At 41.8% G+C, this 21709-nt stretch overlaps 1 protein-coding gene and 1 long non-coding RNA gene across 10 annotated transcripts in view; one reads left to right on the top strand and one right to left on the bottom strand.

Moving 5' to 3' along the window:
• Window positions 1-4521: 4521 nt before the first annotated feature.
• LOC138351371 (uncharacterized) lies at window positions 4522-18906 on the bottom strand. The gene is made up of 2 exons (XR_011222456.1): window positions 18361-18906; window positions 4522-8786 (listed from the first exon to the last, which is right to left on the bottom strand). It is a non-coding gene; the product is annotated as an uncharacterized lncRNA (long non-coding RNA).
• A 157-nt stretch (window positions 18907-19063) lies between these two features.
• Window positions 19064-21709, top strand: part of LOC123763245 (Like Sm protein 4) — a 209375-nt gene continuing 206729 nt past the window's right edge. Inside the window, exon 1 of one of the 9 annotated variants that reach the window (XM_069303170.1) lies at window positions 19064-19189. The gene's annotated coding sequence lies outside the window, so the exon portion shown is untranslated. The other 8 variants (XM_069303172.1, XM_069303167.1, XM_069303175.1 and 5 more) reach the window with 8 other exon arrangements.

The raw sequence follows: 21709 nt of genomic DNA on the forward strand, positions 1-21709 counted from the left end.
AGGAATAAGAAGTGTTTCCTGACTCTTACTAGCACCTAGACTGGGCAAAGGATTAGCTGCGGACAGCGGGACACTTGGGGACCGGTGCTGATCCCCCCTCCCCACTTGCGGTGGGGAAGACAGGGACACTGGCACAAAGCATGACCGGGAACTGCCACATGCATGAAGGGGAGGCGGGTGGGAGTTTCGAGTACTGCGGCGGTCGGGTGGAAGTGAGGAAGAGCCCCTCTCTGCCTCGGAATTTATATGGCCCCAGACTTCCCGCGCATCTGCGCGGGGCGCACTGCGCAACTGTCTTTGTCCCCCTCTTCAGAAACATCTCCGCTTTGTATTTCAAAGCAGAGGCCATTTCCTCATACCCTTAATCACTAGACCAACTAGAATCACTGATAGTACTGCTACGACTCTAGATCACATCTGGACCAACATAACCTCTCCGCTTACTTCAGGTATAATCACCGATAGCACTACAGACCATTACCCCACATTTCTCTTAACTAACATTAGCAAACCACCTCTAGAGAGAAGGGAGTTAAGCTTTAGGCAGCACAATGAAACTGCTATAAACAATTTTATAACTGCTGCTGATAATGTCAACTGGGAGTCCGAGTTAGGTAACATTGAGGACATCAACCTAGCAGTGCAATCTTTTCTACAAACAACTCTTAGCCTTTATAACACCCACTGTCCTACGCTTACAAAACAAGTCACAAGCAAAAGGCTTAACAATCCTTGGCGTACAAAGGGAATACATAAATCCATTAACAAAAAACACGACCTTGAGAAGAAGTATAGGCTAGGAACAGTCTCCAAAGAATTCTCAAAGAATTACTCGTTATTGCTATCTAAAATAAAATAACAGTCTCCGTGGTGTAGTGGTAAGACACTCGCCTGGCGTTCCGCGAGCGCTATGTCATGGGTTCGTATCCTGGCCGGGGAGGATTTACTGGGCGCAATTCCTTAACTGTAGCCTCTGTTTAACGCAACAGTAAAATGTGTACTTGGATGAAAAAACGATTCTTCACGGCAGGGGATCGTATTCCAGGGACCTGCCCGAAACGCTACGCGTACTAGTGGTTGTACAAGAATGTAACAACTCTTGTATATATCTCAAAAAAAAAAAAAAAAAAAAAAAAAAAAAAAAAAAATAATTAGACGAGCCAAAACTAAATACTATGAAGATAAATTTACCCAAATAAAGAGCAACATTAAAAAAACTTGGAGCACAATTTCACAAATATTGGGATCAAAGAAGATTTTAAATAACAAACCAACACTCCTTTCCAATAACGTTGGTCAGCTTTCAGCCTCTGATTCTGCTATTGAGTTCAATAGGTTCTTCTCTTCCATTGGGTCATCCCATGCAAATGATATTCCATCTTCCTGTACTGATGTAAAGGACTATCTTACAGGTAACTATCCACAGTCTCTGTACCTAAAGCCTAATAGTTCCACTGATGTCAATGAGATAATCCTTTCCCTTAAAACCAAGTCTAGTGCCCTCGAGGAGATACCAACTTTAATTTACAAAAAAAGCCTCCAGATCTTTAGCCCCTGCTATTGCATTGCTCTTCAACAAGTCACTTGAACTCCAAACCTTTCCAGACATTCAAAAAAAAGCAAGAGCAACCCCTGTCCACAAATGTTGTGATCTCACAGATGTTAACAACTACAGACCTATATATCAATCCTGCCTAACTTGTCAAAAATATTCGAAAAACTAATCTACAAGCAGTTTTACTCTTTTCTAGCCAAACACAATATACTTAGCTCTTGTCAATATGGCTTCAGACCCCAAAAAAGCACTAACGATGCACTTATTAGTATGATTAACTTAATTCACGCAGTTCTTGATAAAAAGGAGTTTCCTGTTGGGTTATTTGTGGACCTGCGTACGGCTTTTGACACTGTCAACCACCAAAACCTTCTTCTTAAATTACATCATTATGGAGTCAGAGGACACTCCCTGCAATACCTCAAATCTTATCTTACTGACAGGCTCCAGTATGTTTCTGTGAATAATACACTTTCTCCCACCCTACCCATCAACATTGGTGTTCCTCAGGGCAGCATACTTGGCCTTCTCCTCTTTCTCATCTACATTAATGACCTTCCAAATGCCTCCCAACACCTCAAACCAATTCTATTTGCTGACGACACAACCTTCATTTACTCCAGTCCTGACCCGCTTGCTCTAAATGCCACAGTAAATACTGAGCTAGAGAAAGTCCATCTTTGGCTAACTGCCAACAAACTCACCCTTAACATTGACAAAACGTTTTATATTCTGTTTGGCAATAAATCCTCTAATCAGATAAATCTCAAAATAAACAATACCCAAATTTGTATCAAATTAGATGGCAAATTCCTTGGCGTTCTCATCGACCACAAGCTGAATTTCCAGGGACACATTCTAAATATATAAAATAAAGTTTCAAAAACTGTTGGCATTCTTTCTAAGATCAGATATTATGTACCCCGCCCTGCCCTGGTTACTCTCTATTACTCCCTCATCTATCCATACCTCAACTATGGTATTTGTGCTTGGGGTTCTACTACCCAAAATCATTTACGTCCTCTAATTACCCAACACAAAGCTGCTATTAGGACAATATCCAACTCTGGCCCCAGACATCACTCGGTACCCTTACTCAAATCTCTGAATATGTTAGATATTAAGTCACTGCACATTCTCTCTTGTGTATTATACATATATAACACGCTGAACTGTAATGCCAATCCTGACCTCAAAAGCTTCATTGAAGGTTGTAACAGAACCCATGAGCACCACACCAGAAATAAATACAGTTTTGATATTCCTAGAGTACGACTTAATCAAACTAGAAATGCTCTACAAATCAAGGGACCCAGAATGTGGAATGACCTTCCCAACCATGTTAAAGACTGTACCTCTCTCAACCAGTTTAAGATAAAAACTAAACACTACCTAATAAATTCCCTGTAACCTACCTCACTCCTCTATTGTCAACCCATGTCTGTTATTTTTTTTAATCAACACTGCTTGTCAACCTATTGTATTTGTGCTGCTTTTTCAGTCATGTTCCCCCTTTTTTTTTATCTTTATTTGTATTTGTTCTCAACACTTTTTATTCTTTATGCTCAATTAGTATTAAGTTCTAGATAGTAATGTTTTTCTTGCCCCAAAATGCATTGCGTAATAGTGGCTTTAGGCATTGTATGTACAAGCTCTATCTATATATCAATCCATTAATGTAACATCACTTTTATGTATGTACCTTACCTGAATAAACATATTTATATTTATTTATTTATTTATTTATTTATTATGTGTCCCTGGAAATTCAGCTTGTGGTCAATGAGAACGCCAAGGAATTTCCATCTAATTTGTTACAAATTTGGGTATTGTTTATTTTGAGATTGTGTAGTGTAGATATGAAGTGTACATATGATAGAGCCCAACAGGCTCAGGAACCTGTACACAAAATATACGTACATGGAGCGCCACTTGGCAAATGGAATTTAATGTTAATAAATGCCATGTTATGGAATGTGGAATAGGAGAACATAGACCCCACACAACCTATATATTATGAGAGAAATCTTTAAAGAATTCTGATAAAGAAAGAGATCTAGGGGTGGTTCTAGATAGAAAACTATCATCTGAGGACCACATAAAGAGTATTGTGCGAGGAGCCTATGCCACGCTTTCTAACTTCAGAATTGCTTTTAAATACATGGATGGCGATATACTAAAGAAATTGTTCACGACTTTTGTTAGGCCAAAGCTAGAATATGCAGCAGTTGTGTGGTGCCCATATCTTAAGAAGCACATCAACAAACTGGAAAAGGTGCAAAGACATGCTACTATATAAGTGGCTCCTAGAACTGAAGGGCAAGAGCTACGAGGAGAGGTTAGAGGCATTAAATATGCCAAAATTAGAAGACAGAAAAAAAGATGTGATATGATCACTACATACAAAATAGTAACAGGAATTGATAAAATCGATAGGGAAGATTTCCTGAGACCTGGAACTTTAAGAACAAGAGATCATAGATATAAACTAGCTAAACACAGATGCCGAAGAAATATAAGAAAATTCACTTTCGCAAACAGTGGTAGACGGTTGGAACAAGTTAGGGGAGAAGTTGGTGGAGGCCAAAACCGTCAGTAGTTTCAAAGCGTTATATGACAAAGAGTGCTGGGAAGACGGGACACCACGAGCGTAGCTCTTATCCTGTAACTACACTTAGGTAATTACCTGATGATTGACGGTTGAGAGGTGGGACCAAAGAGCCAGAGCTCAACCCCCGCAAGCACAACTAGGTGAGTACAAAAGTTGATGGATTGCGGTCCGTCTAATTACCACAAGCTACCACAAGCTACACAAGCTTCACAAAGCTTCCTGGCAATACGTTAGTAATGAATAAATATGATATATTTACTCATTATAATGTTGGTGCTGAATGTACAACACGAAAAAACATAATTTTAATCTGAAAAAGTATCTTTTCTGATAACGGAGGAATAAGACACCGACAGCATTGGGACCTATTTATTTAATTTTTTAGTAGTAACAAAATAATTAAATTTTTTCAGACCATGTTAATGAACAGGTAACTTGTATAATTTTACAACAGCATAAATACATGTATAACTTGGCTACAATGACTTAATAACATTAATATATATGCTTATACCCGGTAACTAAATAGAACATGGTCTGAAGAACGCGGAATCCTTATTAACTATTGGTACAAGTAAGGCAAACGTTTAACATAATTTTTAAGTAGAATCGGGGCTTAAAGAGTAGCATATAGTGGCCTAACACATGACATAAATAATGTGGCAAATCCCAGACATAATGTGAAATGGTAAATTACTAGTAGCTGTAGAATACACATATAGGACAAATTTAACAATACTCTTACAAGTGAGAGTAAGTAGCTGCGGACAGCGTAATACTTTGGGGCCGGCGCTGCATCCCCCTGTTGACCAACAATAAAGGACAAAGACATAGTACTGTGCGTAGGGTTATATTGCCGCTGAACATTGGAAGGGGAGGAGGGTGGGAAAATTTTTTCTAAGACTTGTGAAGCGGAGCGAGGCTGGAACAAGAAAGAACGCATGACCCCTCCTCTCTGCTATATATAGGCCCCCCTGCGGCGCTCCGCGCGCTGCGCTGCGGATCGCGCTGTGCAACTGTCTTCTCCTCCATCAGAAATTCCTCCGCATTCCTACATAATGCAGCGGTTATTTTCTGATAACGGAGGAATAAGACACCGACAGCATGGGACCTATTTATTTAATTTTTTAGTAGTAACAAAATAATTAAATTTTTTCAGACCATGTTAATGAACAGGTAACTTGTATAATTTTACAACAGCATAAATACATGTATAACTTGGCTACAATGACTTAATAACATTAATATATATGCTTATATCCGGTAACTAAATAGAACATGGTCTGAAGAACGCGGAATCCTTATTAACTATTGGTACAAGTAAGGCAAACGTTTAACATAATTTTTAAGTAGAATCGGGGCTTAAAGAGTAGCATATAGTGGCCTAACACATGACATAAATAATGTGGCAAATCCCAGACATAATGTGAAATGGTAAATTACTAGTAGCTGTAGAATACACCTATAGGACAAATTTAACAATACTCTTACAAGTGAGAGTAAGTAGCTGCGGACAGCGTAATACTTAGGGGCCGGCGCTGCACCCCCACTCGCAGAGCCAGCTGGCCGGACCCCCCTCCCCGAAGGGCGAGTGCCCGCTGGCCGCGGAATTGGTTTGGATTGATGTCCAAAGAGCTTGGAAAGGATGATGTGAGGAAAAAAGATGGGGCGATGAAATTCTTGGAAGAGGATTTGGATGTGGAGAGAGGAGGCTTGAAATTTCGGTGGCCCGTCCACCTTGGATTGGAGATGTTTTTTCCAGCAAAGCCTGTAGCTTAAGTTCTTCTTGGGCGGCAGGAGGCTAGTGGTGGGGCAGGGTGATGTCCTGGTTCACTTGAGGTGGTCTGTCTGGCTTGGAGGAGGCGTCGTCCTTATTGAGGTGGTGAGAGGAAAGTTCACTGTTGCTTGTTGTTATCTTGACCACGAGGTATTCGCATGTACTTCCCAAATGACATCGGCGTTATTGGTGTTCCTGTCGGGTCTTCATCTTCTTCCAGGAAGGTCACTTGTTCCCTCTTGAAGTCGTATTTAGGGTCGACGTATTCACTCTCCAGAGCGCAGAGGTCAACATAATGTTCCACGGTCTCGTGGTGGACAAACACAGGGTAAGGAAAGCAGGTCTTGAGCTGGTTGATGATCCTGTTGCATTCTAAGGCAATGACCATTCTTGTGCTTCGATTGCTGTTGAAAGTGCCATCGTGAATGAGGTAAATCCATAGTAGGGCTTTTTCTTGCTTGATTTGCTTGGGTTTAGGTCGAAGTCTGGGGCCTCATATGTGACGGTCTCAGCCGAGGTAGATGGAAACAATGGTGATTCTAGGAACTTGGTTGGTTGGCCTGGTGTGGACGTCTGTGTAGCAGGAGCAGAAGCGTTGGGAAGCACTGGCAATAATGTAGCTTGGATATCGAAGCTTGCCGGCTGATTGGTTGTTGGGTTGGCAGTCACTGTTTATTTATTTCATCTAGTCGTACGTTGCAGTCCATGGAGACGGCGATGTGATCTCCTCTGCAATTGAGGCACCGTTTGTTGGGTGGCCTTGACTGTAGCAGCAGTCAGAGCCGTGTTTTCTGGTGTTGATGGTACCAGGGTCCTGGGTGGCGGTGTAGACACTCGTGTGGCTGACGAATATGGTTCGTTCAGCCAAGTAGCGACGGTTAGGAGTGATGATCAGGTTGTAGTTTCGTAGGGCGTCCTGGTGTTCTGGTGCAAACAGTTGCTCCAGAGCTTGCTCGCTTGAATAGAGAAGTACAGCGCCGTCAGCATCGTCACGGATGTCCAACGGGGCTGCATTCGTGATGTCGACGATTTTCCTTAGTAATTGGGGTCCGGTGTAGTATGTTTCGTCACGAAACCGGACCTTTATGCGGTAAATCATGGCTCTAATCGTTGCTGCCCAATGTTTACCCACCCGGCAGTGCTGGGTGCAGAGAGCCTGAGCTAGGGTTTCGGTCGTCTGCTTTATTTTGTTTATTTTCGTGCCTTTTATCTGGCCGCTGAATAATTTCAATGTGGAAGCGTGATGACATCTTGCCTGACATATGAGTGAAAACGTCACGCCTCCATCATCCGACGGCCTTAATTGTTTCCTGCACATGCCCGTTAATGTGACAGCTGCATGGCCCGTCCAATCCGTAAAGAATGTGGGGCGTAGTCATTGTGAGGGCGCAGGCCGCGTAAGGGGCATCAGCGTGTAGGGCGTTGACTTCTCATCTGACGTTGGGGGCCGATGCCACCAGGAATGGCGTAGCCGAAAGTTCTGCGTCGCGGGGTATCATGGAGTTTTTCCTTGTCTGCGTCCACGTCCGTGCCCGTACACCCGTTACCTCTGCCATTAAAAAAACAGTCAGGAATTTCCAGTACTGAAAAAAGGTACAGAGTCGGGCGTACATGGCTGGTAAATGCTGCTAGGTAAGCAGCATCCTGGAAGTGACCAATGGAGCCCCGTCTGGTGCATGTGTATACAATGCGGGCGTCTTGATGTCTGCGTGTTGTGGGCGTATTACCTCGTGCATGCCTCGCGTGCTATGCCCCGCCACGCCAGGACATCCTCGTGTCGCCGTTATCGCTGTGTCCCGCCCTTGCAGAGACTAGCCCAGTGAGGTTGACCCCAGGGCGGGTGAGTAGGACCTGCGTGTGCCAATCCGTGCCGTCCGTCGGGAGTGTTCATCGTGCGCGATCCTATGTTCTCCGTCCATGAGGTGTTCCCCGATGGTCTGTAGTCGATGATTGATTGATGAAGATTAAGCCACCCAAGAGGTGGCACGGGCATGAATAGCCCGTAAGTGGTGGCCCTTTCGAGCCATTACCAGTATCAAAAGATGACACTGGAGATCTGTGGAGGCGCAACTGCACCCTGCGTGACGGGAGATGTCTCCCGGACCAAGTGTGGCATATCTTCTTGATTGATTGATTGATGAAGATTAAGCCACCCAAAAGGTGGCACGGGCATAAATAGCCCGTAAGTGGTGGCCATTTTAAGCCATTACCAGTATCAAGAGCTGATACTTGAGATCTGTGGAGGTGCGAATGCACCCTGCATGACGGGAGATGTCTCCCTTGTGAATGTGTTAAGATGAAGATGAAGCCACCCAAAAGGTGGCACAGGCATGAATAGCTCGTAAGTGGTGGCCATTTTAAGCCATTACCAGTATCAAGAGCTGATACTGGAGATCTGTGGAGGTGCGAATGCACCCTGCATGACGGGAGATGTCTCCCTTGTGAATGTGTTAAGATGAAGATGAAGCCACCCAAAAGGTGGCACAGGCATGAATAGCTCGTAAGTGGTGGCCCTTTTGAGCCATCACCAGTATCAATAGATGATACTGGAGATCTGTGGAGGTGCGACTGCACCCTGCGTGACGGGAGATGTCTCCCGGACCAAATGATGACCAGAGGGAGGGTCTGTAGTCGTTCTAATGCGTGCTACGCGTGCTGTGCACCGCCACGCCGGGTCGTTCTCGTGGGCGTCGTCGTCGCTGTAGCCTGCCCTCGCGGAGGCTAGCCCCAACGCAGCTGAGTAGTTCCTTCATGCGCCCATCCGTGCAGTCCATCGAGAGTTCTTCGGGCGCAAAACCAATGTTCCCCGTCCATGTGTTGTTCCCCGATGGTCTGTAGTCGTTCTGGAAATATTACGGCAGTAAGGGTTGGCAGGGGTGAGCATGTGGCATAAGTAGGACAGTGTGGTAAAGCAGTGGGGGAATTAAACGCTCCGAAACCCGAACGAACAGGGCTCCTTGCTCCAAGCTGAAGACAACGTTGTACAGACCATATACACTGACGGAACACGCAAAGTATGTTAAATAGTAATAACGTAAAGAAATGAAGCACGGATGTGGCAGTTAATCACAAAATGGTAAATATCACAGTTGTGGGACCGACCTTCACCTGAAGGCCACTGTTGGCGGGTTAGTCTGAAAAACAACGTATGGAAGTGAAAAAGTGTGTACTTCTATTATGATTCAGGCTAGAGTAATAATACCGGATAGAGTATAGTCAGCTCCACAGGTCCAATGGATGCCGTCTTTCTGGGAGAGGACTAAGGGCGTGCTATCATGCTCACCCTTGGCGGCAGGAACTGAAGTCAGGAAGTGTGTGGGCTACCTTGAACCGACAGCACCGGGGACGTAGACTGCAACGCCGAATTGATCTTGAACAGATATTGGGAAAAAGAACACTCTAGGGATAATTTAAGTGATGACAGAAGGGTAACACTCCCCAGTCTAGGAGACCACGGGTAAGGCAGATTGCGACTAACGCAAGTTGTGGGTAAATTCCTATTATTACATATTAATGGTAAGCCCGATGTTAGGCAGGGTACTGAAGCATGAACCTAGGGAAAAAAAACAAATTCGTAGGATGGATGGGCAGCGGACCGCTGAATCAGATTGCGTCAGGTGGGAGCAGGCCGTTCCACGCCGCTCTGCTCGTCCCGAGGGGTGTGTGTTGACCCCTCCGCGATGATTCTGTGGACTGAGGGAATTCTGCGAAGAGAGGGAACTTGGAATTGCAATTAGTAAGATGGTTAAAACCCAAGGAGCAATGCATGCTCGGTCTTAATTGAGGCGAATAGGACACTGGGCAATATTAATAAAGGATTAGTAACTTGACGCCTGGAGTTGTTCTTCCGTTAATCCTGCAATGAAATTTGTGCCTTAGTTAGAATAAGCAGAACTGTATTTTGCGTCATACTATAGACGTAAATAAATTCCCTTGAACGTGTACAGCGTAGTAAATGAAAAAAAAAAACTTGGGTAAATACTGGTTCGATAACATGGTTGGTAAAATTGTAGACCAATTACCACGAACGTAGTGGAGTATGGGACCTTCCAATGTTCCAAGCATGGGAAGACATGTACTATAGTACGTCATTAAATACGCATGAACGTGTAATATATCGCGAATAATGCATGAATATGTAAGAACAACCCATACCCCCAAAATGCAAAGGGGGGGGGGGGGGCACCACATCAAGCTTGATATTACGTCAATGTTTTATCTGGTCGTTAGTCAGGATAAAGTGTGCTGTATAATGTCATACGAATTTTTCGGCGAAGCATGCCCGTGCCACCCCTTGGGTGACTTAAACCTTAACGACCAACCAACAACCATACTAATCTACTAATGGTACTAATGACTAATCTAACCGCAAATGGGCTGTATAAGAATACCATAAAGACTACCCCCAACATTCTGTGGATAGTAGAACAAATTAATAAATGATAGGATAAGCGTCCCAGACTGTTCCAAGTAAGCGGATTAATGAATATTAAAAGGCATTAACATAACTAAGTACTTTTCATCTACGGGCTCCCCATGGCCCGTAACCCCCCGTTCCAGGCAGCGAATCTTTAACAACAATTAAGTACATTTTAATGTCAATAATAGTAATTCCCAATATCTAATGTATAGAAATAATTATAAAAACAAAATAGACTTAGAAAAAAACCTTCAAAATTATAGTTTTTAAATATGTTCTGGAAAAAAACCCAGTGACCGAATAATTATAAGGAAGGCAGAATTGTGAACAGTATTTAATTACGGTATGGAGGCCAAGGTGTGACAAAAAAGGAAGGCATCTATGAATAAGGTTTATCGTTAAACAGTAGTAACTAATCCAATAAGAACACATCCCAAACTGTGAGAAATAAGCAGCGTGATTAATTAACTAATGCGAAAAAAGTTATTAAGTAAAAGGTAAGATTGATTGGGCTGAGAGAATACGTAGCATCGCGTAGTATTTACAAACTTGGAAAGCCTCGAGTACCACAGCGATACAGGAGGAGGGAAGTACCATCAACAAACAAAAAAAAAGGTTTAAGATTACCAGACCAGAATACCTAATTACCTCAGATGATAACAGGGATAATAATATAATCCATGTAACATAAGTAGAAGACAAATAGCGAAATGTCCAAATCCTTAAATAATTACTGTATATAAATATGTAGCGGAAAATAAGTTAATGAATATGTGAAGAGTAAAATTAGGAAGAAATTAAGTGCCTTAGAGAAGACATGATTAAATTTGTAACGTGAAACCCAGCGACAGACAATAAAAATTTTTCCCCCCCGTGACTGGCCGATAATTCCTAAGTAGGGAAAAACATGCGACTACAGAATTACCCGAAGGGAATCACTTAAAAGAAAATATACAATAATCCTAACATGAAAGCAGGAAGAAAACTTCCCTACTTCGCAGAAACAGAGAAAAACATTTGATAAGTAACTCCGTGAATAAGAATTAAGTCAGTGAAGGGAAAAAAAAAAAGAATTAAAAGTGTGTAGACCGCTTGACCTGTAAGTTGTTTAGCTTGGATTCTAAAGAGTAAGAATAGACTTGACCTTAATTGTAATCCTATTGGGACGCGACAGGATGACCTCGCGCGCCAATGCTTCCGAGGACTGAAGAAGGAGTATCTTGAGATACCCACTAAATAAAATTAACTGAGACAATTACCTTGAAGTCCATCAAAAGTTGTCCTCCGCATGCGGACCGACTAATGAATTGATTTACCTACTGCTATTAAGGATTTAATTAAGAAGCGTTAAGCGTATGATAAGTATAAGATTTGAGTAAAGAATAACCACTTAATGTGTAAACCACAGCTTGTAGACTTAAAGCTGGAGATTAAAAAACGTAATCTCGTCCGAAGGAAGTTAAATCATGACTGACATGCGTGCGTCCGGACGGCACTGACTCCATAAGTATGTGGATGGATAAATAATATAGGAAATATAAGGTCCAATGCAGCTGTTTCCATAATAAGTTGCTCTCCGAATGCGTGGTACGTTTAACGGCCCTGTGAATTTGCTGATTGCATGTCAGCTGGAACGGCAGCAGTCGGAGGGTGATGAATACTGATGAATAATAGATATTCATTTCTGGTGCGGTGAAAATGGTCCTTGCGTCTGTCCCGTAAGAATTTCGGAGCAGCAAATTATAAATTTTTTGTTACCGAGTCCGTTGCAATGATCTCCAGCTTCTAGGATCGTTGTTGGTGGGGCTTCCTGCTACACCGGCGGTCAAAATAATAATTCCGGGCTCAACCGGCAGACATAGGTCTGGCAATCCAATCACGAGGGGCGGCTGCATAATAAATTCCGGGTTCAACCGGCAGACATGTGACTTCTTCCCCATCGCCGTCTCTAGACGTAGGTCTGGCAATACATTAGCGAGGGCGTCTGCATAAGAATTCCGGGCTTAACCGGCAGACATTAGGTCAGGCAATCCAATAGCGAGGTCGGCTGCCTAATAATTCCGGGCTTAAACCGGCAGACATAGGTCTGGCAGTCCAATAGCGAGGGCAGCTGTATAATAATAATTCCGGGCTTAACCGGCAGACAATAGGTCTGGCAATCCAATAGCAAAGGCGGCTGCATAATAAATCCGGGCTCAACCGGCAGACATAGGTCTGGCAAACTACAGCGAGGGCGCTGCATAATAATTCCGGGCTCAACCGGCAGACATAGTCTGGCAATCCAATAGCGAGGGCGGCTGCATAATTCCGGGCTCAACCGGCAGACATAGGTCTGGCAATCCAATAGTGAAGGCGGCTGCATAATTCCGTGCTCAACCGGCAGACATAGGTCTGGCAATACAACAGCGAAGGGCGGCTGCATAATAATTCCGGGCTCAACCGGCAGACATAGGTCTGGCAATCCAATAGCGAGGGCAGCTGCATAATAATAATAATTCCGGGCTCAACCGGCAGACATAGGTCTGGCAAGACAGTAGCGAGGGCAGCTTCCTAATAATTCCGGGCTCAACCGGGCGGCCTTTATAATAATTTTTAGGTAGCAAACAATAGCGAGGGCGGCTGAATAAGTGGAGAAACGTGCGACTACAGTGGATACCCACAGGGAGGCACCAAATAAAGAATAAAATAAACCGGTCATGAAAAACACCGATGTGTACCACCCTTCAACGAGGAAACAGAAAAAAAAAAAAAAAAAAAAAACTGTTGAAATACTATGTTAAGGAGATAATGAGTCTATTGGGGGAAATTAATAAGAATTAAATGAGGATAATCCGCTTGACTTAAGGTCTTAAAATTTAAGAAAGGCTTAACCCTAACTGTAATCCTATTAGCACGTGACTAGAAACTCGCGCGCCTAATTTAACGAGGACTGTTGAAGGAATAATGAATTCCCCCCTAGAAGAATTGCACGAACTGGGAAATCTAACCAGCTTAATTATTTAGTACCGAATTAATACTCTAGATAAGTTATTTAGTGACGAGGAGGAAAATATAGGGGAAAACATAGTATCACATGATACACACAATCTTGTAGGAGAAAAATCGTAACTGTGACCAACTGTTTGACTTGTAGAGAGACGAACATTTTATAAGATTTAAAAGTTCTAGTAGTACAGGATTTTGTAATGTAGCGTATTAATAGAGGTTTATAAGTGTAATGATCGAGACCAAAACAGCCCAGTAAAAATAGAGGCCACTGCAGACAAAATGAAGGGAATCTATTACCTCGAATCATGTGTTGTCCTCCGATGATGTCGGACAATTAACTTTATTTTACCTTTGTGAATAAAGTTTTATTAATAATGCGGAGTGAAAATTATGTATGATAATGTATTAAAGAATAACCTCTTAGCCCGTGCTTAACCGGAAGTCCTCGGATGTTGTCCGACAAATAACCTTAATTTACATTTGCGAATAAAGTTTTATTTATGAACGTGGAGTGAAAATTATGTATGAAAAAGTATTAGAGAATGACCTCCTAGTGCGTAAAACACATCTTCTAATCGTATTGCTGGGAATTAAAACCTAATCTCTGACCCCGTAGGTTGTTAAGAACCCGACTGTGATCTGCTTGTGCCTGGAAGGCGAATTGAAATTGAAATTGAAATAAGTTTATTGAGGTAAAATACACACAAAGGGATGAGGTAGCTCAAGCTATTCTCACCCCATCCAGTACAACGTGTTAATATATACATAGACACACATCACAAATAAACACATTACCAAACATTCTGAGAGGTAAAAATATACATTTCCTCCCTCACAAGTAGTATGGTATCAGACATACACACAAATACTTTTATGACCTAGGTATACTGTATAGACAATTTGCAAGACACCTGCAGATAATTCAACAAAATATTACAATCTTGGTGCAAACCTGGAAGGCGAGGACTCCAGAATGTAAGAATGAAAAAGAGAAATAGGAAAAAATTAAAAAAGGGGGCCACACAGCGGATTCCATCTTATGTTGTACTCCTTATTCGTGGTGCTTTTAACAGCCTTGTGACCTTTTTCCTGAATGTTGATCAGCTGTAACGACTGCAGATGGAGTGAATTCCCTGATAAATGAAAATTTTTGCCTCATGGCTTTCAAAGGGAAAATTAGTTCCTGAGTGGTGATAATGGGACCTTCTCATCTGTCCAGTGAGAATTCCATAGCAACAGAATATAATGTTGGTAACCGGGACTATGGCGATGATCTCCGCTAGGGTACTTCAGAAATTTTTTGTTTTTTGGGCATAGCCGGCAGGCCAAGGACGGCAATCCCGTAGCTAGGTGAACTACATATAAAATTTAAATTTTTTTTTTGTTTGGCTTAACCGTCTGACCAAGGTCTGGCAAACACGCACAAGGACAATTCATGCGGCGAAAGAGGCTGCATAGAAAAATTCCGGGCTTAAGAACATAAGAACATAAGAACATAAGAACATAAGAACAAAGGTAACTGCAGAAGGCCTATTGGCCCATACGAGGCAGCTCCTATTCTATAACCACCCAATCCCACTCATATACTTGTCCAACCCGTGCTTGAAACAATCGAGGGACCCCACCTCCACAATGTTACGCGGCAATTGGTTCCACAAATCAACAACCCTGTTACTGAACCAGTATTTACCCAAGTCTTTCCTAAATCTAAACTTATCCAATTTATATCCATTGTTTCGTGTTCTGTCCTGTGTTGATACTTTTAATACCCTATTAATATCCCCCCGGTTATGTCCATTCATCCACTTGTAAACCTCTATCATGTCACCCCTAACTCTTCGCCTTTCCAGTGAATGCAACTTAAGCTTTGTTAATCTTTCTTCATATGAAAGATTTCTAATTTGGGGAATTAACTTAGTCATCCTACGCTGGACACGTTCAAGTGAATTTATATCCATTCTATAATATGGCGACCAAAACTGAACTGCATAATCTAAATGGGGCCTAACTAGAGCAAGATATAGCTTGAGAACCACACCAGGTGTCTTGTTACTAACGCTGCGATTAATAAATCCAAGTGTCCGATTTGCCTTATTACGAACATTTATGCATTGATCCTTTTGTTTTAAATTCTTACTAATCATAACTCCCAGATCCCTTTCGCAATCCGACTTCGCAATCACAACACCATCTAGCTCGTATCTTGTAACTCTATCATCATTACCTAACCTCAGAACTTTACATTTATCAGCATTAAACTGCATCTGCCAATCCTTTGACCATTTCAAAACCCTATCTAGATCAACTTGAAGTGATAGTGAGTCCTCCTCCGAATTAATTTCCCTACCGATTTTCGTATCATCGGCAAATTTGCAAATGTTGCTACTCAAACCTGAATCTAAATCATTTATATATATTATAAACAACAGAGGTCCCAGGACAGAGCCTTGAGGCACTCCACTTACAACATTTTCCCACTCTGACTTGATTCCATTTATACTAACTCTCTGTTTCCTTTGGTATAGCCATGCCCTAATCCAGCTTAATATAGCACCCCCAATACCATGAGACTCTATTTTTTTAATCAGTCTTTCATGTGGCACTGTATCAAAAGCTTTGCTAAAGTCAAGGTATACAACATCGCAATCCTTACCACTATCAACTGCCTCAACAATGCTAGAATAAAAAGATAACAAATTTGTTAAACATGAACGGCCATTTATAAAACCATGTTGCGACTCAATTATTAATTTATGTTTTTCAAGATGAAGACGAATTTTATTTGCTATTATAGATTCGAGTAACTTTCCCACAATAGACGTTAGGCTAATTGGTCGATAGTTAGACGCAAGTGATCTATCTCCTTTCTTAAAAACTGGTATCACATTAGCAACTTTCCAAAACTCTGGCACTCTGCCTGACTCTATTGATTTATTAAATATGGTTGACAGTGGGTCACAAAGCTCCTCTTTGCATTCTTTAAGCACCCTAGCAAACACTTCATCCGGCCCTGGGGATTTGTTTGGTTTGAGTTTTACTATTTGTTTAAGAACATCCTCCCTGGTAACTGCTAAACTCGTCAACCTGTCCTCGTCCCCACCCACATAGACTTGTTCGGCTGAAGGCATATTGTTAAGTTCCTCTTGAGTAAATACAGATACAAAATATTTATTAAAAATACTACTCATCTCTTCATCACTATCTGTTATTTGACCTGTCTCAGTTTTTAATGGACCTATCCTTTCCCTAGTCTTAGTACGATATAACTGAAAAAACCCTTTAGGATTTGTCTTTGCTTGCCCTGCTATGCGAACTTCATAGTTTCTTTTTGCTTTCCTTATCTCTTTTTTAACATTTCTAACCAGTTGTACGAATTCCTGTTCTAAAGTGACCTCCCCATTTTTAATCCTTTTGTACCAAGCTCTCTTTTTACCTATAAGGTTCTTCAAATTCTTTGTTATCCACTTTGGGTCATTAGTATACGATCTATTCAATTTGTATGGTATACTACGTTCCTGTGCTTTGTTTAGAATATTCTTAAATAAGTTATATATTGAATCCACATCGAAATCCCCATTTAAGTCACCTATCGCTGGGTTCATGTCTCGCTCCAAGACCGGCCCACACCCCATACCCAAGCCATTCCAATCAATTTGACCCAAAAAATTTCTTAGGCTATTAAAATCAGCTTTTCGAAAATCTGGCACTTTAACAGAATTTTCTCCTACTGGTCTATTCCATTCTATGCTAAATCTGATTTCTTTGTGATCACTGCTCCCTAGCTCACTCCCTATTTCGATGTCATTAATTTGCGTTTCCCTGTTAGTTAACACTAAATCTAAAATATTATTTTCCCGTGTTGGTTCCTTAATGTGTTGCGTAAGAAAGCAATCGTCAATTAATTCTAGAAAATCTTCTGCTTCACTATTCCCTGTTTTGTTCAACCAGTTTATTCCGCTAAAATTAAAGTCACCCATGACATAAATACTGTTAGATCTAGATGCTCTAGATATTTCATCCCATAGATGCTTTGCTTCCATTCTGTCTAAATTTGGTGGCCTATATATTACTCCTATTATAATATTATTAGCTTTTTCGTTTAATTCAATCCAAATAGTTTCTGTGTGTGGCTCTGTTTTGATTCCCTCTTTGAGACTACATTTCAAATTGTCCCTAACATATATGGCTACTCCACCTCCTCGTCTAATATATCTATCTGTGTGAAATAGTTTAAATCCATATATTTGATATTCAGCTAATAGTTCTCTATTTTCTACATTCATCCACGTTTCGGTAAGTGCAATAATATCTATTTTTTCTGTGCAGACAAGAGCATTTAATTCGTTAATTTTATTTCTTAGACTTCTACTGTTAGTGTAATATACCCTAAGTGAATTGTTATTTTGCGGACCTTCTTTAACCGGCAGACAATAGTCTAAAAATCCAGCGGCGAAGGAGGCGCTGGGAATGCCTGGCATTCTGGCAACAAGAATGTCTGTATAGAATTTCCGGGCTTAACCGGCAGACAAAATGTCTGGCTCTCCAACACGTGGCTTGCCTCATAAAAAAAAAAAAAAAAAAAAAAAATTTGATGGGCACTATACCTGCCGACCGAAGTTCGGCGACCCAGCCACAGTGTAGGCTGCATAAAATTATTTGGCCTAACCGGCAGACGATATGACTAGCAATCCACAGCTAGGAGCCACATAAAAGGATCCGGGTTTAACCGGCGGACAAAATTCCGGCAAAATAGCATCGATGATACTGAATAAATATAAAATTCCCGGGCTTAACCGGCAGACTATAAATCTGGCAAGCTAGCGGCTAGGGCAAGGCTGTATAAGAATTCCGTATTAATCATCGTACAATAGTGCTGGGCAGCCTAGAATGCCCTGCCTAGGCATGACCTAGCTGGAACGTCTACAGGCCGCGTGGGGAACAGCGCTGGGCACACGCCGACACTTGGGAGGAACCTAGCTTTACATTTAGAACATAAGATATCACTTTACCTTGGTGAAAGTTGAGTACTGTAGACCGACACTAGGTTTTCAGCATGTGAGGTTGAAGGGCCCCCGGAGTTAAACTCAAACCAGGGTGGGGGCTGCGATCGAGGTAGCAATCGTAGTTTCCATAGCTTCTAGAAGAAATTTTTTTCTAAGACTTGTGAAGCGGAGCGAGGCTGGAACAAGAAAGAACGCATGACCCCTCCTCTCTGCTATATATAGGCCCCCCCGCGGCGCTCCGCGCGCTGCGGATCGCGCTGTGCAACTGTCTTCTCCATCAGAAATTCCTCCGCATTCCTACATAATGCAGCGGTTATTTTTATAAAGAAATTAGACGAAAATAAAAAGCTGGTGACGCCAAATCAGTCCGTCTAATTACCACAAGCTACACAAAGCTTCAGAAAGCTTCCTGGCAATACGTTAGTAATGAATAAATATATGTTAGGTTAGGCTGACCTAACCTAATCTAACCTAACTTAACCAAACCTAACCTAACCTAACCTAACCGATGCTTGGATCGTCGACTTTATTTGGTGTCACCAGCTCTTTATTTTCGTCTAATTTCTTAATAAAAATATACTTTTTCAGATTAAAATTATTTTTTCTCGTGTTGTACATTCAGCACCAACATTATAATGAGTAAATATATCATATTTATTCATTACTAACATATTGCCAGGAAGCTTTGTGAAGCTTGTGTAGCTTGTGGTAATTAGACGGACCGTCGTGTTTGTGGGCATTCGGGTGTGTTGTGTTTACGCTGGCGGACGGAGTTCTTACCCATCCCGGATTATGTCCATCACATCACTAAACTTCAATTAACAATTATATACCTGTTAAGTAGAAGATTTTAACTGTTAAAAGCATTATATTAGCCTATTAATATTGAAGACGTACACATATATGAAACGTCCAAAGCTGGTGTCCGAAATGGTAAAAATATTAGTGTGCGATGTTGTCAATGTACGAGTGTCTTGTATCCGATCCCTTGTATCCTATCCGAACAATAACAACAGGTGGGCGGTACTTTGTAAACAACAGCTGGGGAAGCAGGGAGGAGCACAGCACCGTCAGGAGTGGCAGGTGGGCGGTAGTGTGTAAACAACAGCTGGGGAAGCAGGGAGGAGCACAGCACCGCCAGGATTGGCAGGTGGGCGGTAGTGTGTAAACAACAGCTGGAGGAGCACAGCACCGTCAGGAGTGGCAGGTGGGCGGTACTTTGTAAACAACAGCTGGGGAAGCAGGGAGGAGCACAGCACCGCCAGGATTGGCAGGTGGGCGGTAGTGTGTAAACAACAGCTGGAGGAGCACAGCACCGTCAGGAGTGGCAGGTGGGCGGTAGTGTGTAAACAACAGCTGGGGAAGCAGGGAGGAGCACAGCACCGCCAGGAGTGGCAGGTGGGCGGTAGTGTGTAAACAACAGCTGGGGAAGCAGGGAGGAGCACAGCACCGCCAGGAGTGGCAGGTGGGCGGTAGTGTGTAAACAACAGCTGGGGAAGCAGGGAGGAGCACAGCACCGTCAGGAGTGGCAGGTGGGCGGTAGTGTGTAAACAACAGCTGGGGAAGCAGGGAGGAGCACAGCACCGTCAGGAGTGGCAGGTGGGCGGTAGTGTGTAAATATTCGAACCCCAGTTGGAAACAGACCAAACTATAGGATGGGTTAACCCAAGTATCGCGCTTCCAAAAAGTTCGCCCATATTGGAACAGACGAACGCTGAAAGAATATTGTTGAAAACATCTTGATAACTGATTAAACCAAAATTATTTATTAGTCAGAAGAAAGACAGAAACGCGATCTATATGTAAAACCTCTACCAGACAAATATTTTAAGTAAAACCGAAGATATTTGTAGTTGTATAAAAGTGGCAGTTTTCATCGCTCGTTGAGCTCGAAAACTACAGCATTCATCGCTCGTTGAGCTCGAAAATTACAGCATTCATCGCTCGTTGAGCTCGAAAACTACAGCATTCATCGCTCGTTGAGCTCGAAAACTACAGCATTCATCTCAGAACCATGCCTATTTAACGCAGATTCCTTAATAAACGTAAGAGTTTTATATGTCACAAGAAAGATAGAAATACAAGCTTCATTCTAAATACCTTACCATGGGCATATTTAAATTTAAAGCGAAGATACGTGTACTTTTATAATAGCTGAGCTCCGACTCCGGACAGATCGATTGACAGAACAATTCTCTCTCAGAACAATGCTTATTTCACATAAATTTGTAAATAATTGTAAATTTTTTATATGCCTCAAGAAAGATAGGAATATAAGGCTCATTTTAAACACTTTATCATAGACATAATTAAAGTTCTAATGAAGATTCATGTGTTTGAATAATCAACGAGATCCGACCCCTGTTCAGACTGAACGACAGAGCAACTCTCTCTCAGAACAATGTTTATTTTACGTAAATTCGTTAATAAACACAAATGTTTTATATGTCTTAAAAAAGATAGAAATATAAGTTTTATTTTAAATACATTACATTAGACATATTTAAAGCTCAAGTGAAGATACATATGTTTTTATAGTGGCGTTCAGTAGCTTTTCGGTCATGGAGTGTAGACGCCTATGCACTTGCCAATATATTGTGTAATTAACAAAGATACGCTAATAAAGCAGAAAATACTACATGCCTCCAGAAAGACTGAGCTATAATCGTTATTGTGAGTGCACCAAAGGAAATATATCATGTTGGAGACCAATGATATAGCAATTTTAATTTAAGTTTCGACTCCCGCCCGGGCGAGAGAGATGGGGCAACTCTCGCCCCATCTATTGGAGATTCTGTCCACTAAAGACCCAAAGCTACTCAAACCCTCCTAGCTTTACGTAAGTAATGAAGTAATATGGTATATTTACTCACTATAATGTGGATGCTGGATGCAGAACATGAGAAAACATAATTTTACTCTGAAAAAATATCATTTCATAACAAAATAAGATGTAAATATGTAATATCAAAGGAAGTCGATGGTCCAAGCAACAATGTCGTGGAGCGACTTATACAAGATATATTGCTCTCTGGAAAGTGTTTGCTGGCAAATCAACCTTCTGTACACAGTGATCCAGTCTCAAATTATCCCAAATTTAATTTATGATGTGAACAAGTAGAATGCGTATTTTTAATCAAATCTAACATAACTAGCCAGAAAACGTTAAAGATTATTTAAAAATACATGGCTGGAAGTTAAATCGACTCCATAGAACAATATTTTTGTTATAGATACTAATCGTTATTTGTTGGTATGCGTTCGCTACTTAAACTATCATGTACTGTATTTATGTAAAATCTCCCTGTTTCTTCGCACATGGAACACGGAACCTTACACGCTCTCTGATTTACTG

Source organism: Procambarus clarkii, chromosome 49 (genome assembly GCF_040958095.1).
Source record: "Procambarus clarkii isolate CNS0578487 chromosome 49, FALCON_Pclarkii_2.0, whole genome shotgun sequence".
In the NCBI taxonomy this organism is placed as follows: domain Eukaryota; kingdom Metazoa; phylum Arthropoda; class Malacostraca; order Decapoda; family Cambaridae; genus Procambarus; species Procambarus clarkii.